Source organism: Pteropus alecto, unplaced genomic scaffold, assembly GCF_000325575.1.
Source record: "Pteropus alecto unplaced genomic scaffold, ASM32557v1 scaffold142, whole genome shotgun sequence".
In the NCBI taxonomy this organism is placed as follows: Eukaryota; Metazoa; Chordata; class Mammalia; order Chiroptera; family Pteropodidae; genus Pteropus; species Pteropus alecto.
Window position 1 is genome coordinate 782,482 of NW_006433374.1, and position 18,581 is coordinate 801,062.

General features: G+C 46.0%; 1 long non-coding RNA gene across 1 annotated transcript in view; it reads right to left on the reverse strand.

The window, feature by feature from the left end:
- Window positions 1-15,346: 15,346 nt before the first annotated feature.
- LOC112476790 overlaps window positions 15,347-18,581 on the reverse strand; it is a 67,342-nt gene continuing 64,107 nt past the window's right edge. Inside the window, exons 2-3 of the long non-coding RNA XR_003045204.1 lie at window positions 17,575-17,742; window positions 15,347-15,879 (exon numbers count right to left, since the gene is read on the reverse strand). This is a non-coding gene — a long non-coding RNA (uncharacterized LOC112476790). The remainder of the gene's footprint in view (window positions 15,880-17,574; window positions 17,743-18,581) is intronic.

The following is an 18,581-nucleotide window of genomic DNA, read 5'->3' on the forward strand; positions in this document are numbered from 1 at the left end:
GTTCAGCAAACCTCAAACAGGATCAGGGCAAAGGCAACAGCATTTAACAATTTCATAGACAAACCACCGAATACAGGAGATAAACAGTAAGTCTTGAAAGCTGAGAGAGAACAAACAGATAAGTTACGTAGAGGCAATTAACACAATGGATTCTGCTGACTTTACACCAGAACAGTGTCACCTCAGAGTTTCATCTCCAGTGAAAACGCCCTTCAAAACTAAATGTGAAATGAAGACATTTTCACGTCAATCAGAGCAGAGGATTTCTTTTCCGGCGACACCTACATCACACAACACACTAAAAAAAAAAAAAAAAGTACAAATAACGAGGTCTTCGGGATGAAGGAAAATAATACCCGATAAAAATCCAGTGACTCAAAAAGAAAAAAAAAAAAAGCGATACTGAAAAGGTGAATGTCTGAGTAAATATAAAATGCCTTTTTTTATTCTCTACATGTTCGAGGCTCTTTTTAACAAGTACTGACTTTAAAAACAAAAATCATAAGAATGTTCTGTGACATTAACTGTCTGTATAGAAGAAAATTGCAAAATAATGAGAATATAAAGGGCAGGAAAAAAAATACATGCAATTATTCCATTGTAAATGTCCTTATGTTGTTTGGCGGTATTTTTAAGGTAGCATAATTTTTAAAAAGTAGACGATGATACAGTCAAGGTAATACTGGACTGTCTAGACCAACGCTTTTCATAGAACTTTCCGAGACGACAGACGCGTTCATCTGTGTTATCCAGACGGTAGAGCCATTAGCCACACAGGAATGCTGTGTGGCCCTTAAAATGTGACTCGTGAGACGGAGGAGTTGAATTTTAGATGTCATTTGACTTTAACTCATTTCGGCAGCTACAGGTGACTGACGATAACCACGCTGGACGCCACAGCACGTGTCTAGGGTGGAGACGGGCAACCACACGGTGCCAAAGATCGGACAGGGTGCTGTTAAGGTTTCGTAGACCAAGGAGCGAAATTGAGGATATGATGCAGGTGCATATATGACTATTTAAGATGTAACCGTTTACAAATGTGCAAACCACTCTTCGCTCGTGTTATGTGTGTTGCTGACCCGTTGAGTCGGCTCCGGCTCCTGGCAAATCCACAAGCGAGTGACGTCACAGTGTCCCGTCGTCACGGCCCTGCTCACCCCTGGAGATTCAGACTGCGCCCTCTTTTACGGGGTCAGTCCATCTCGCATTTGGCCTTCCTCTTTTTCTGCTGCCTTCCATTTTTCTCACAGTTTTGTCTTTTGCAAAGAACCCTACATTCTCATGATGTCATTCCGTGTTGTCATTTTTGCCGACGGAGATGTTTGAGGCTTAACGTGCTCCCGGACCCTCCAGCCCGGTCATCTTCCCGGCAGTCCAGGGGATCTGCTCGCCCCCTCCAAAGCCATAGTGCAAACGACTCAATTCTTTTCCCATCAGCCTTGGCCATCCGGTTTTCACATCCGAACATAGCAGCTGGGACTACGACGCTGTGGGTGGTCTCAGCCTTGGCCTTCGATGACACGTCTCTGCTCTTGGTGAGCTCTTCTCATTCTTCCACGGCTGGCCTTTCATGTCTCCATCTTCTCTCGATTTCTTGGCTGCCAACTCCATCTGAATTCATGACTGAACCAAGGGAGCAGAATCCTTAACTGTTTCAATGTCTTCCTTGTCTGTGTGAAAGTGGTGTTCTCCTTCTGCGGGCATGGTTTTTTTCTTCTTGGTGTTCAAACGCAGCCCTGCTCTGGCACCGTCTTCTTGTACTTGCTCCGGAAGTCACTTCAAATCATTGCTACTTCCTGCCGATAAGATGGTGTCACATGCATATCCTAGCGAGCAGACCCTACAAAAACAAGTGGTCAGCTAGATTCCTATCACAGAGCAATCACGAAATCTCTTTCTCTCTCTCTTTCATCTATCCATCCATCCATCTATCCCTCCCTCCATCCATCCATCCATCCATCCATCCATCCAACCAACCATCTATCCATCCATCCATCCATCGTATATCATATCTCTCTCCCTTTCTCTCTTTCTCATTTATCCGTCCATCCATCATCTATTATATCTCCCTCTATCTCTGTCTCTCTCATCTCTATCACTTATCTATCTATCTATCTATCTATCTATCTATTTTTTGCTTCATTCTTAACATTGTGAATATTTAGCTTGTCATCTGTCTCTGATGAATCATCACATTTCCTATTTAGTAAATAAAGGGGAAATGCCATGAAAAGCATTTCTGCTTGAGCCAGAGGTTGGCCTGATTTAACAGTATATCCAGTAGTAAGATTCTGTCATCTTTTTGCTAAGATTCTCTAGCTGATTGTCAAGTGTCTTTGTATCTTTTTTCCTAATCCCCTTCCTTGCCTAAGTATAAACATAAATACACTGGTACATATGCATGCATGTATGTATATGTATGTATGTGGGTATCTATCTATCTATCTATCTATCTATCTATCTATCATCTATCTATCTATACACCTGCACAGTCATGACGCAAGTCGAGCTAGACTGTGACGAGCCACCCAGAAGCTCCCCATATGTCCCTTCCAAGTCAGAAAATTTGCTTCCTTTTTTCATATTTCTGTATTTTCCAAATTTTCCACAATAAATGCAAACATTTTAAACTATTTTCAAGTTGTTCGCTGTCTTCTCAAAGGACTTTTTATATCTGTATTTCTCAGAATTGAGATCCTTCTCTAGTTTGTGTATAAAATATAACGTATTTCATATAAAATATTCTCTTTTCAATGGTTACCCTATTATTGTCCTCTAAAGCAATTCACAATGAAATTGAAATTTTCATTGGATTTCTATAAACCTTAATTCTAATTTGCGTACACGCCGGAGCAAATAGATTGTGAAAATTCTTAACACACATCAATATTGTTTTTTACCGCACCATTTCTCAATTATTCGGTAGAGTTACCCAATCTTTCATCACCACATTCATGAGCTTTTCATAGATTTTCCTGATATTTCACTAAAGACTTCCATGGTCCAGTGACACCCTAGGAAATCTATCTGTTATTATTCTAAGTTACCCAGGACAATAGCTGTTACAGAAAGAACTCTCTCAATATCCCCACTTTGCTTTATCAGAAACCAAAATAGGGCTTAGACTGCTCTTATCTGACCTACTTTCGTGTAGGAGTTATAATGACCTAAATTCCTAAGTGCGTGCGCTTCAAAGGGACTGTGCAGAGTTTTCAGAGCCACCCTCATCACCGGGCGGAAGCACACTCCCACGATGCTGGAGGCACACAAAGCTACATTAATTCTACACATCTGCAAGGATTTTCCACGAGGAGCTGGATCGGCTCTCAGATTTTGAGGAACGTACTCCTACATTCCCTTCCCAAAAAGTATTATCACCATTTCACCTAATAACGTGGGGTTACGTAGTTATAGAGGCCAAGATGGATAGAACACAGGCCATTTGGAATTATAATTTTGTGCGTCACACACTCTCATTCTGTCAGTACGTTATGCTGCTTATTTTTAAACGGCACGATCACATCAAAAAATATTCTAAAGGGTAAACATCCTTGAAAGGATGCCAGGTGACCTGGTCCCATGCTGGCCCGGAGGACACCCAGGTAACCAGGCTTTACTTCCTTGCCTCAGACACGAGGTGTTCATATAATTCTTTCCAGTATTTATAACTCAGACTCCTGACCCCTTTTTTCATTTTTGGTTTCTTTTCTTGCCCTCTACTCTCTCCCTGAGACCCGCGAAGGCTGGAAGGTTCTAACTATTTGCCTTCAACTTGCACTTCTTTTCAGCCCCGACAACTAAATGTTTGAGGTGCGTGTGCGTCTCAATGTCTGAGGCACCACAAACTCCATCACATTTCAGGTGGAATTGGTGGTTCTCCCGGGAGACCTTGCTCTTTCGATCACTTGTCATGCACAATTACTGAGTTCCAACCATTCTAATGTCCAAATGTGTATGTCCACGCATAGGTTCGCGTGTACATTTTATTTTTCACATTTGTTCATCTTCTTCATTTTTAGTAACCAGGCTTTACTTCCTTACTCTGCCTCCTGCCTGGACTGGTGCAGTAGACCCCAAGATGGGCATCTCAAATCCCTCCGTGCCTGCCTCCCATCCATTCTTTTCGAGAAAGTCTAAATGATCTTTTTGACACAAAAGTCAGATTGTGTCACTATTCTTGAAATCCTCCAAGGGTGTCATTTTTTCCTTTCCTTTTTTTTTTTTTTTTAACATTAGGACAGAGGCTAAAATGTTGAATATGACTTATGGGGGTTCTATTTGATTGATCTTGCCCCTACCTCTCGCCCCCAAAACAATGACAAAATGTTCCTTAGGAGATAACAGAGCTTCTGTATGGAGTCAGCTGTAAATGGCTTTCAGGATTCGAGCAGGTTCTGGTGTCTGTATCGTAGCTGAAATTGTAATATCAAGGTGGTCTTTGCTCAAACAAGTATACGGAAGCCTGATGCCAATTTCTCAACACAAGGCAGTCAAATGACCAGTGCAGACCACAAGCCTTTGTAGCGGACAATGTGAATGCCTTTGCACACATGCTGGAGACAGTGAAGACTCATCATGAGATTGGAAAGACTTCCTCTAACCCACCTTCATATTCTTCTCATCAGAGGATCGCATAGATCCTGCCGTCACCCCATGGGACACTATCACTTTTCATCATATGAAATATTCACGTAAGGGACGGCGAAAAACAAATAAAGATCATTCAAAAAAATAACATTGACCACTGTGCTACTTTTCCAGGGCGCCCATGACAACGCACCCCAGACGGAGTGGCTTCAACAATAATAATTTGTTTCTTCACAGTCTCGGGGGCTGGATGTCCAAGCCCCAGGTGTGGGCAGGGCTGGTTCTCCCGAGGCGTCTCTCCCGGGCGTGTGCGCTCCGTCTCCTCCCTGTGACCTCACAAGATCGTCCCTGTGTGTGTCTGTGCCCTCGTCTCTTCTTCTTATAAGGACACAGTCCTATTGGATCAGGCCCACCCCGGTGACTTCATTTTACCTCAGTCACCTCTTTAACGACGCTATCTGCCGATCCAGACACACTGAGGTCCTGGGGGAGTCAGGGCTTCCACACGTGAATTTGGGGGGACAGATTTCAGGCCATGACCACCACTGTATTAAAGTGTAATTTCCCAGTGCTTTCTTCCACGGCCTGGCACTTAGCATTATTACAGTGTTCTGATAAATGGCTTTGGTCATGCGTTGATCTTGTGATTCATACGGCAGGCTTGGAGAAATCATCGATTGGCCCGAGATGCTACGAATGTGTTGTCATCGCTATTCCCGGCATCGAGGATGCTGAAAGTAGGGTCGGGAGCATGTGTTTGAGTGTGTTACACACAATGTCCATGAACAGACGCGGGATGGGATCAGCATGGCATGTCCTAGATTCACTCGCGTAGAACGCCGACAGAGAAGAGATCTCAAAACTCTGAATACAGGAAAGTTCGTCTTCTAAAATCTAAATCTCTGGTAAACACATTACACTAAAACCGAAGAAAAAATGTAATCACATTGCAGAAGAAGTTTTATTTGAAGGAAGGGTCAGAAAAAACATATTCGCCGTTTGATACTTGTACTTTTTATTGCCAATTTAATAGCTGCCGTGGGGTACTGGAAAAGACAATTAACATAGAGCCACAAAATCAAAATTAAAATCGGGCCCGTGTTATTTCCAAGTCTATGACTTTGGGGAAGGCACTTACCTGTTCCCTGTGTTTAGGAGGTAAGCTAAATATAGATTTAAATAACCTCTAATCTTAGAGAAGTCTAGAGACCATTCCCTTTACAAGTTTACAGCAGCTTGACAGAGAACTGCATCTGAGGAAAATTAACGACTCACTACCAGCATTTATGAATTTTTATAAGCAAAAATCTCCAAAAATGGCAGGACTGCTATCTGTCTCATAGGTTAGTTAGTGCAATTGCCCTAGCCCCTACTTAGGAGCCTGGCTGAGATTAAGTGTATGGTTGATGAGAACCATTATTAAATGGATATTTTCAGCATGATATCTTTTTATTTGAAAAGACTGAAATTTTTAAAATCTTTTTCTTGAAAGTTTATGTCCTCCACTTGTACCTCCTACTACTTCTCACTCGATCCCCATCATAATCCTTAATTCGTTGAATCACAATTGTTACCATAGAGATGATTTCAATGTCACAAACAGGATTTAGGACTTCAGGTGGGGAAATAAACAGCAGGCACACTGAACTCGACACAAATGAAATCCTGTTCTTATGCAAAAAGCCTTCACATAATCAGGCGTGACCCCCAAATGCGCAATTTTCTTTTGTGAGACTTTTTTTTGGTGTAGAAAGATGCATCATCATGTACTAAATTCAATTCTAAAATGAAAATGTCATAGAACTTCAACTGGTGTTTTAGAGCAAAATCTTCTAGCATGTAACAACAACAACAATTATTATCCAAATGTTAGGATCATTTTGGCAAATACAGTAAGAAGTCCAAATTTACCCAGAAAAGCTTTTTAAATCAGAAAAGTGGTTACGATCAAAATGAATAGTTGCCAGGTTATAGGTATTAAAACGAGGAACTTGCAACAGAGTGAATGAAGCTCACACGGCTTCTGACATCGTGACAGTCTCAAACAATAATTCCACGCGGACCTTAGACTAAGATGCATAGATAGCAAGGTTTCTAGGACACCACGAAAGGCTCCTTTGACCAGAAATAACATTCTAATGAATCTAGAGCAGCACCTGAATTCGAGTCGACTTTTATAATGAAACAGAAAAAGAACAGAATATTTATTGAGACTCCACTAGCAGATGCGCTGCCAGCTACCCATTGAGTTCTCACAATAATCTTGCCCACCCCCGCCCCACATACCCCATCCTGTCATTCCCACTTTCGTGAGATATAGGTTTAAAGAGATTAAAAACTGCATTATGGCCATGATTAATAAGTCTCGGAGCCAGGGTTTAAATCCACACTCAGCAACTCCACTTTCGGACTCGAGCTACTACATCTCAAAGCTCAAAATCTGTGCTATCGCAACTGTATAGAACAGAATGATCTGAGGCCTCAAATCAGCAGCCATCATCACCTTGGCTCCAAGTAGTTACAACTGTCTGGTATTTCACCGAGGAGACCATCAAGCTCCTGAAAACAAGAGAAGGAGGCTGTGTGGCTGGTACACCAGATGTCTCCCGCATCTGCAGGCTTGGGGGACCTTACTCCAGGCACCCCACTGTACATTCCTATCCTGAATGATTTTAAGGGTTCGCTAGTCATATTTTTATGCCTCTCTGAACCTTGGCGTTTGCCTCAAGGGAACTGAGGCAGGTAGAATTTGCACAGAGGCTAAGCCGTCTGAAGAGTCTCTCGTAAGGACCGTTTTGATGCAGAGTCCGAGGCCCATCTTCCGTGCAGGGAAGGACGAGTGCAAAATAAGCTACGTGACAGATGTTATTTCTTGGTTCTCGTACTTTTTAAATTAAAAACTATTTTGGTTTCATTTGATACGACTTAAAAAAATTTCAACTCCAGTTGACGTTCACTATTATTTTAATGTCAGGTGGACAGCACAGTGGGGACATATTGATACAACTTAGGAAGTGGTCCCCCCGATAAATGTAGTCCCCGTCTGGCACCACGACGTTACTGACTCTGCACTGCCTGTGCTCTGCCTTACATTCTGTGACTATTATAACTGCCAATTTCTCCTTTTTTAATCCCTCCTGGTTTTCACCCAGCCTCTACTCCCCTCCCATCTTGCAAGCATCACAATGTTCTCGGTATCTATGAGCTTGTTTCTTTTTTGTTTGTTCGATGTTTTCACTTCCGATATAATCCCATGGGAAGTTCCACTGCCGTTAATACTTGGAGATGAAGGGTTTTGTAAATTAAGGCAAACGAGGGAATTTGCTAGTGTTTCAGGAGGAAAATTTTAAAAAGATTCCCTTCAAAATACTTGAGAAATTGGAACAGTGTCCAAGAGTTCTGGCATTTATCGAGAAAATACCGTTTCTAAGCTAGGGATGACCGTTCCTGGGGTGGGGGTGGGGGCGGCGGGACAGAATTACATTTTCAACTTAGAGTCGCCACGTCTCACCACGGGGGCACTGCTGTCTCAAGAATTTTGCTCTGTGCCCCAGTAGATGACCTCTAGATTACGTACACCAGGGGAGGGAAGAATTTGCAGGATGACTCTGCACAGCTGATGCTCTGTCAGACATCTGGTCTGTGCAGGCGACAGAGTCCCTGGCCCCTGCCCCGTGCACGATAGATTTCGTGGCTGACCGGCCAGCACGGTAAGGCAGCCAGTGCTGGCTTCTCGCGTCTGCCCCGATGTGCCGTGTGCGAGGCACGGTTCCGTGCACACTTTCACTGTGCACCGCACAGATCTCAATCCCCGGCTGCCACTGTGGTGAAGACCAAGACCTCTTCCCTCCACTGCGTTGGTCCTGGAGAATAAGATGGTCACCTGATTGTTCACTCGGATCGTGTGGCATCAGAGCCACAGGTGCGCCTCGCGAGGATGATGTATAGTTTGGAAGTCAGCTGAGTTTGCCGAGGGTGATCGTTGATGCAGGCTGTTCATCTTGAGCTTTCTTCTCTCACTTATTTTTTTAGGTGACTGTAGGCTGTGTTTCTAGGTTAACTCATCTTGATTGTCGGCTCTTAGCGCCTTCACAGTGTGGCTCTGAAGCTTCCGGTTGCCCACACTGGTCCTCTCCCAGGCCTTGGACGCTCTCCTTCCTTTTCTTGTAGTTCAAGATGCTGAAGCTTCTCCTCAAACTAAGGGCAGCCAGTGATGATCTACTGAGCCCACGTGATAATGCCCGATGATTCTGGCTTCCTCAATACCAAGCTTTACGGAGGCACAGCCTCCGTACCCAACAATTCACCTACTTTAAGGATACGTTTCCATGATTTTTAGCATTTTTACGGAGTTGTGCAACCATCACCACGATCTAATTTTGAAACATTTCATCCCTGCACAAAGAACTCATGGTCATCAGCGGTCACGCCCCGTCCCGAGCTCCTTCCGCCTCCTCCGGCTCCCCGGGCCGGCCCACCACCAGACCACGTTGTGTCCCCAAAGCTTTGCCGTTTCTGGGTCTTTCATTTCAATGGAATCGTATTTTAATTTCAGTCGTGGTCGACTGTATGTCGTATAAAATGTCCCATCTCGACCGTTTCTAAGTGCACGGTTCCGTGTCACGAAGTGGATTCGCGCTGTTGTGCATCCATCATCGCTGCTCGTCCATAGAAATCCCATCTCGTAAAACTGAAGCTGTACCTCCTGAAGCATGACCTCTCCTCCCCTGATAATATATGGTTTTATGATTATTATTATTATTTTATTTTTATTTTTTTACTGAGTTTTTCTAGAAACTCACCCATGTCGTGGCATGTATCAGTGCTTCATTCCTTTTGAATGGCTGAATACTATTCCACATTCATCAGTTGACGGACATCGGTGTCTCTTGCCACCTTTGGCTGCTGTGCACACTCCTGCAGTAGTGCTTCTGTGAACACATGTTCTCATCTCTCCCGGGTAGACACTTAAGCGTGGAATCGCTGGGCCAGACGAGAATTGCATGTTCAACGTGTCAAAAAACTGCCAGCTCGTTTTATCGAAGCAGCTGCACTGTTTTACACTGCCAAGCGATAAATGAGGACTCAGTTTCCCCGGGTCCTCCTCGTGACTGTGTCTTGTTCTCATTTTCGCCATCCTAGTGGATATGATGCGTGATGTCACTGTGGTTTTCATCCGCATCTCCCTCATGGCTAATCATCTTGAGCATCTTTTTATGTAAGTATTGGCCGTTCTTTTTATTGTAGCAATGTCTATTCGATTCCTTTGCTTTTTTAAAAGGGGATGGCTCATATATTTTATTTGCTTTAAGGAATTAATACACTCTAGGACATCTGAGCGATTGTCACATCCATCAAACAAGCCATACTGTTGTTTTTCATACGGTCTTTCCTTCAGGTCGTAAAAGAAGGGAAAGCAACGCTAAAGAAGCAGAACTTTCATTTATATAAACGAAGGAGGAAAAGCATCTTTTTTTCCTTATTCAAATCATAGAAGCTCATTAAAAGGTAATAAAGCATTTTTAATTTGGTTATTTCTCAGTGATAGAGTAATTTCCATGTTATGAATAAAGTCCTTTATTGCATACGTGACTTTTCTCGATGGTGTCTCTTGAAGAGCAAACCTTTTTAGTTTTCACGAAGTCCAGTTTTTCTCTTGTCATTTGTGCCTTTAATGGCATAGCTAAGAAACATTGCCTGCCCCAAAGGTATGAAGAAATGTTTATGTGTTTCTCTCAGAGTTTTGTAATTTAGCTGTTCAATTTAGGTTTATGATCCATTCGAGTTACGTTTGTGTATGAAATGCAGTAAGGGTCCAACTTCATTTTTTTTTTATATCTAGAAATCCAAGAGAGGAATCGCAGATCATATGGGAAATTTACACCCAGCACCTAGCCCATTGCCAATTACATCGTAAACACGAACCACATATTTTTGAATCAACAGACATATTTGTAGATTCCGCGGCTCCATTCCCCAAACCCAGATTTCACGCTTCGGTTGCAACTACCCCCAAGAAAAAGGTGAAATGAGATCGAAACATCTTCCGAACTGAGAATATCACAGCACGACACCAGCCCTCCGAGAAAGTCAACACCAGCCACGTGAGAAATTCCAACAAGGTGGCATTGATGAGGACCCCCAGCAAGGCTGCTTGAGCCCCTTAGAAAAGTGCCCATGATGTAGATTTGATGAGTGGTTCAGGAAAAAGAGGAAAGATTACTGGACAGGGCAGAGGTGAGGGCACGGTCACGCGTGTCACACCATCCCTGTCCTCTGTGACGTTGACCACTGCGGTATCCACATCATTCCTACGGCCCATCGCTAAAGCATTACCTGGCCAGACACATTCAAGTGGATTCTCATTTCGTTACCTTCCTGCCATCAAACAGCCTGTATAAATAGTTTTATAATTACGATCTTGATTTGAGAAATATAAATAGAAAGGAGATGACTTTGCCAGGGAAGCTGTCATTAAGTGCATCATGATTCCAGCTCCCGAATGCAGATGCAGATTTTATCCCCACCTTTCTATCGGATAAGAAGTCCTTTTGGAACCAGCAGTTAAGCGACAGTCTGCAAGGTCTTTCTCCACCGTGGGCGACGGACGCATAATCACGTATGGGAAGGGGCCTCCCACGCCACAGGTGTGTGAATCTCAATTCTGCTCGACCAGAATGCAATTAGTTAAAGGCCATGAATCCCCCGAAATGTCGACGGGGCCCGTGGATCTGCTATTTCGAACCATCCACGTAATTCTACGAAGAGATCATCACTTTGCCTAACGATATTCCAGTGTCATTTAGTTGCTAAGACAACTGGATTAACCGGGCCTCAGCTGGTAGATTTGGCCACCAAAGGTGTCATCTGAGAACTGCCGCCGTGGACGGATTAATTGGAATAAACGTTGCACATCACCTTTGTTCTGCAGTTTCCCTCGTCTCTGCCCCTTTTCCTGAACGGGGCCATTTCCAGGTCTTTCCATGTACCTGGGTCCAAAAAATTATGACCTCATGCTTAGTTGGAACGGACAGCATTGCCGTGGACCATGTGGCATCATGGCCAGTAACGACTCTCCTGGAGAGAATGAACGACACGCAAAAATTCAACCCCCCTGGCTTTCCTAAGGCCGGGTGTGAAACATAAGCTAAACACCACACCCAGCGAACCCTAGAGAAAAATTTTCGCACTTGACATTGTTTTGCACTGTTGGAATAATATGCGGTCAGAGTCGGGAACGCTCGTTTCAAAGAGATTTTTTTTCTTTATTCTGTTATGACCTGTGATGGGAAGGCTTCCTCTCATCACGGGTGTCTCATAAGTCATCGTTACTCCGCTTCCAAGGGAACATTCCAGCCCTACCCCCGATCACGTAGCTTCTCTCAATCATTCTCTTATTACTTATTCAGACAGAAAACCATCGGTTTCAACAAATAAAGCCAGAAAAGTAATCATACTACCTTTTTGGCCTCTATTTCTCCCCCATAGATGGGGGTAGACCGTCTACATTGGGCTTACCCATTCCCGTTTGCTGAAATTCTATGGCCCTGTTTAATACATAGTATGGAGAAACTGCTGTTTCAAATGGAAAAATTCCTAACACGGGAGTGAAACCATTCCTTCCTTTTTTAAAGATTACTTTCGCTTTACGCCCACCACCTCCTTTAAGAAATAATACACTGAAATCTTGAAAAAAAAAATAAAGAAAGAAACAAGGACCTTAGGGCATCCTGCTTACGAAAATTCCGTGGCTGGCTCCTACCGGGACACGTCTGGCCGTTGGGGCTGGATGGCTCTTTGTCCTGGGCTGCCCTGTACATTGCAGGACACGTGACACCATCCCCGGTCTCCACCCACTGGGTGACAATTAAAAATGTCTTCAGCTATCACTCCATAGGGGACAAAACCAGGATCGGCTGAGAACCTTACAATAATGCGTTAAGTCATATAGACACAAAGAACACACAACAACTATGATCATCTGTGTGGTTATCTCAAAATCTTTCCTTCCTATTTAAACACTTTTTTTTTTCAATGTGATACTGTCGTTAACATTCTACTGATTCGCACTCCCAGACCGTCTGACTGGAAAAGATGGATTCTCTTGATTTCGTAGTTTCGAGGCATTCAGGTGATATATTGTCCAGGAACGTTAGAGTCACCTCTTTAACTAGAAAAATCGTCATTCTTACTGTCTCAAGGATAAGCAGTTGGCCCATGTGTTGCAAAGAATTAACCGACCTTCTGTTCCGTGTGCAGCCTTTGCTGTTTTTTGTTCCAAAATTATGACCGAACGGAATTTACAGGATTGCAATGTAGCTGGGTTTGTGATTGTGTGGTGTCTCGAACACCAAATTCACATCGCTTGTGTGGCGAACACCAAATTCACATCGCTTCCCCACTCCAATTCTCGCTTCTTCCCCCAGCGTCTGCTGCCCAACAATTCCAGACGATTTGGACGCTGGGTCCCAGAGTTAGTGCAGACCACGCAAGACTGCCCTCACCACAGATGGCAGCCCACACGGGTCCCACGGGAGACGCTCGCTTCTGCCCGGCCTGCCACAATGTAGGAATTCCCGCCCGTCTCCCTCCCAGGAGCAGTAATTTGCTAGACCAGCCGACAGAGCTGAGGGAAACAGTCTTCCGTCTGCTACTGGTTTCATAGAAAGTGGACCAGTTGGGAACAAACAAATGGCAGAGTTGCGCAGGGCACGGCCGGGGACTGCGGGTCGGCGTGGGGCTCCCAAACCCTCTGAGTGTGCTACTCTCTTTGCCCATTAGGAGTTCACCAACCTGGAAGCCCCCCCAAATCTCATTGCTCTAGATCTTTTGATACGACCCAAACTCCACCCTCTCATCCTTCCGCAGAGGTCAGTGGTCGGGGCGAAAAGTGCCAACCCTCTAACGAAGTGGCCTTTCCGGTGATGAGCTTCCATCCCAAAGCCGGCTAGGAGCCCCACCTCGAGTCAGCTCAATGGCAAAAACTCGGGGGTAGTCAAACGGGGCTCAGTATAAATAACAGAAGATACTCTTATCGCTCGGGAAGGCCCATGGGTTTCGGAGTGGTGTCCCAGCGGCGAGAGCAAATAGTGTACTTTCGTTGCTATACAGAGAGAGGTGGAAACTGCTCCATCTCGTCGTGGGGTGCGGGCCCTGGCCGAGGATACAGCCAAAAGGGGACAAGTGCTGAGCTAGGAGCAGCCAGACGCTGTGTGTCTTGCTGAGCTAGGAGCAGCCAGACGCTGTGTGTCTTCGGAGTCCTAAGTCCTGTCACAAATGGTTCAGGTACCATAAAAAGATTACAAACAAACCAAAGAAAAACTCGATTTGGTGGAAAGACTATTCAAATGAAAACCATTGGGAAAGGAAGTCACCGAAGGCGTAGTAGAAGCAGAACCTGCACGGCTTCTGGTGGCTGCATCGACGCGAATGACTGTCCCGGGTACTTGCAAAGCTCTGGGTGAATAACACGGGGGAAGCCCTGTTCTTCAGAATCGCTGTCTTATCTCGAGACCCAGGTGCATCTCCATGTCGGCAATTTCATTTCCTGAAGCCGCTTTTAACGACACGTTGCCCATTTTCCTTAAAGAAGCTATTCAGCAATTGCACTCGTGGGTACGTGTCCAAGAGAACTCAAAACACTACGTCGAAAAGGTTATCTGCGTGCCCGTGCGCAGGGCGGCCTCCTTCACCAGAGCCACGAGGTGGAAGCAGCCCACCTCCGCATCGATGCAGGAGCGGACAAGCCGAATGAGCTGCATTCATAAAGCAGATTTTGTGCATCCTTAAAAGAGGAAGAAAGTACTGTCACCCGCCACGACGTGGCTGAGCCGTGCGGGCACGATGCTTACTGAATACGCCAGTCACAGAAGGACGAACGCTGTACTAATTCCATTCACGTGAGCTATCGACACCAGCCTGACTCATAAAAATTGGGAGGAGAAGGCTGGTTACCCAAAGCTGGGGATGGGGGGAGGGAACTGGAGAGACGGGTTTCAGTGGCTGCAGGTTTTCGGTTTTGCGAGATGGAAAAGTTCCAGAGAAGCGACAGGAATGCTCATTTGCGGCCGCCGGGAAGGCAAAATGGTGTGGGCGCTTTGGACGACAGCTGGGCGGTTTCTTCCAAAACTAAATATATTCTCATCGTAAGACCCAGCACAGAACACCTCGGTGTCTACCAAATGGAGGCGAAGACTTACGTCCACACGACCACCAGCACGTGGATGTTTAGAGCGGCTTCGTTAGTAATCGACACATCTGGAAGCAGCGGAGATGCCCTTCGGTGGGGGATGGGTAAATAGACAGTGGTCCCTCCAGACAATGAGCAAAAGACGAGTGAACTCTCAAGCCATGAAAAGACACGGAGAAGCCTGCCTGCAAATCCTTCACACTGTGTGGTCCTAGCTCTAGGACATTCTGGAAAAGGCAAGACTATGGAGACAGAGGAAAGACCCCTGTTTGCCAGGCACGGAGGATGGGGGGTGCTAGGTGGAGCACAGGACTTTTAGGGCACTGAACCGACTCTGTTTGATACTGTAATCATGGAGACGTGTCACCACACGTTTGTTCAGAACGATACAGTGTGCAACACCAAGACAGGGCCCGCGGACTCGGTTCGGCCGTCGTAACAAACGTGCCGTCCGGTGGGGAATGCCAATAACTGGGGGAAGCTGAGCGTGCGTGCGGGCAGGGGCTACGGGGGAATCCTCTGTGCCCCCTTCATTCTTACTGTAAACCTGAAACTGCTCTAAAAAAAACAGTGTTAAAAATACAGAAATTCAGAGTTTCGGAAAGATCTGTTGCGCAGCAGCGAATATGTTTTCCACGACTGAACTGTACCGTTCGAGATGATGTAGATGCTAAATTTCACATTCTGTGTTTTACTACACTACAATAATAATAATAAAAAAAACTAATAGGAATACATTGAATCGTACGCTCTAAATAAGTAAGCTTTATGGCGTGTGAACTATATCTCCATAAAGATGTTAAAATTTAATAGAAAAATTTAATAGAAAGAAAAGATCGTGATTTCTAGAAGATTTTATCTACGTAACAGAATCTCATTTTGCCTTTACAGGTAAATGTAGAATGCATAAGTTTTGGTAACCATCATTATTCTTTTAAAAATGCATTTGGCATTTGTTTGTTTGAAATCACCATAATAAGCCTCATTGCCGTGGTTTGACTTGGACGTAGAAGCAGCCGTTATCTGCCCTGTCTTCTATCAAGGAGGAAAACTTTTTCCTACACCCTCTTAGGGTCCGTTATGGGGGCCTGTGAATTAAACTGACAAGTGAGAGATTAGTAAGAGAAAAACAGGTTTTTATCTAAAGGAGGGTGCTCAAATAATGGGATGCATTAGAATTTGGGGCTTCAGTGTCATCTTAACGGGGGAGGGGGGCCTGGAGGTAGGCCACCCTGAGAAAATAAATGGTTCTTAGGGAAGCTACATCGTCCTTAGGAGAACAGAAGGACGATACAAGAGATCGGTGACTGTCTTTTGGGATGTGGCACCAGCTTCTAGCATTGAGAGGTAACGGTCCATCTCCCTTGGTTATTCCTGGGAGGGAATTTAGGGCAGTGGCATTTTTCCAAATCCTTGTTGGAGGGTCTGCTTTCAAGGCAGATAAGAGAATTCAAGAAAGAAAAACCCAGCTTATTTTGAAATGTTTTCGGCTCGAAATATTTTCCATGCCACCGGGGAGTGTTCTGGGCCCTTTTACTGACGACAGCTCCTTAGTGGGGATGAAAGCACCTCTGCTGAGCAGGCAAGACCCTGCCTTTACTGGTGGCTGGAGTCTACGCTCGTCATGGGCATGACAGGCAAACACGGTGCCCCGTCTGCCTGAGGGCTCAGCGCCGGGGGATGGGCTGGGTCACGGCACTGGGGACAAAGTCACAGGGTCCGCGCTTGCGGACGGCACCCGGCTGCAGTCTCGGGGGGCGAGTCGTAAGCGGAGACGCATCGTTGGGCTTCTGTGGCCCTTGTCCGTCTGTGGCCGGCGTGAGAAAGCGTGGCTGCCTTTGTGAAAGACGCGAACATGTGCTGGGAAGTTAACGAGGCGATGGGTACTCAGCCTGCTGCAGCCGGGGATGTGCGCTCATGGGGGCCTGGGGTTTGCCGGAGGCGACGAGACAGGACATCATCCTCGTCCCGGCCAGCGCTAAGGGAGGGAGGTGGGTCTTCACTCAACCGTTCAAGAGACGGCCGGTCCTTTGCAATTAGCCGTTTCTCGGGTGGGGGTTTGCGTTAACCTTTGCTAACTTCGAGAGCGCAGGGCTCAGGTAAAGCTGCACGGTGTCACCTTGCTAGCTCCCTGCGGAGGTGTCAAAGGAGCTCGACCTCCTAGTTCCTAGAGAGAGAGAAGCACGGGGGGCCCCACAGAGGAAACCAGCAAGAAAAGCATGTGCTGAGAAGCCTGTGCTGCTCACAGCGCGGGGGAGGGGAGGTTTGGCAGAATTTCCAAATTCCTCCCAGTTTGAAAAAGTCCTTCTGACGTGCAGCCCGTGGCTGACATCCTGGAGACCTCGTCGCGTGGCTTAGTAAGGTCAGAGCAAACGTGGAAAGCGCTGTGGAGCTTTTTGCATCGACGACCCCTATGCAGACCTGCCCACCCTCTGCGGTCCCACTGCTCACGGTATGTGCGGGAGCAGCTCAGGATGGCCCTGTCCTCCTCCACGAGATACTGCGTTTCCTTCTGGGGACAGCCGGCCACGCGGCGAAAGCGCGTGCCCAGCAGAGCAGGGCAGCCTCCAGCTGCACCTGCAACCAAAGCCGCGCCCCTCCCCCCACAGGACCAAAGGACAGAGGACGAGACCTGAACTTGACCACAAGAATCCCTCAGAAGCCAAGGGGGCGCTGTCCATGGAGACATGGTGCTGACGCCCCCTCCCATAATGCCCAAGCTCCCAGCGCCTCCGGCCGACACGTGCCCTGCTAGCTGTCCCACCCACCTGCTTCCCAGCCCCTTAAAAACCCACCTGGACCCTGGATCGGGGAGTTTGGGCTTCTGAGCCGTCGTCTGCCCATTCTCCTTGGGTAAAGCGAGGAATAAAGAGACTGCTGTTCTGCTTGGCGTTGGTCTCCGCTCGAAGCGGGTGCCCGAACTCTTCCCGTTTGGTAATGCGAACGTGGGACTGCACCCAATTCTGGTTTTTTAAAAACAAAGAAAAATAAGGATTATGTGTTGATAGCTCAATATATCATAGGATGTACTGTATATTTAATACACTAGGTGACGTCCCGTACTCCTGTGATAACTTCCATTCTTCCAGTGATGAGAATGGAATGCTTTCTTACCAGATTGACCATCTCATACTTGGAGTGAAGCCAACAAAACGGCTCCTGTGTCTGTCCACGTGAAAGCTTGTTTCTCCTGGATGCATCTCATTCCAGGGCTCAGCACTGAGGATATTTCTGTCTCCCAACAGGACCTGTGGTCTTGCACCTTTATGTCACAATGTCAGCTGAATTGGGACCAAAAGCAGCAGGACTATTTCTGGAAGTCAAAGCTTTACACGGCAGGGGAGCAGCAAAATCTAACATTGCATGAAAGAGACGGCAGACACACACGTCTAAACGAGATGTATGCACAACTCCCTTTCCCTTCTCTGGGTTCCCCAAATGCTCTGTCTACCCCAGCCTCACCTGGCACGTGATCCAGTATGAACAGAGAAAGAGAGGAAAAAGACAGGTGTCTTATCCAATGCGGGTAAAATGTTCCCCTAGGGCAGAACTTCTTGGATGATCTTCACCCCCATCTGCAGCTGATAAACTAAGACGGTGACGAGTGATTCTTCTCAGGAGGACACAAGAAGCTTATCCCAAAACATCAGCCGTGGGGGACACGGTTTGAAGGATGAAAACTGTGAAAGGAATGTGTAAATACGGGGCCAAAGGCTTTCCTACAGGGCAGGGTGGAAGAGATAAGTCCCCCTAAGTAAGCCTGAGTGTGAATCTGCAGGTCTCTAAGAATGACTCTGCATTC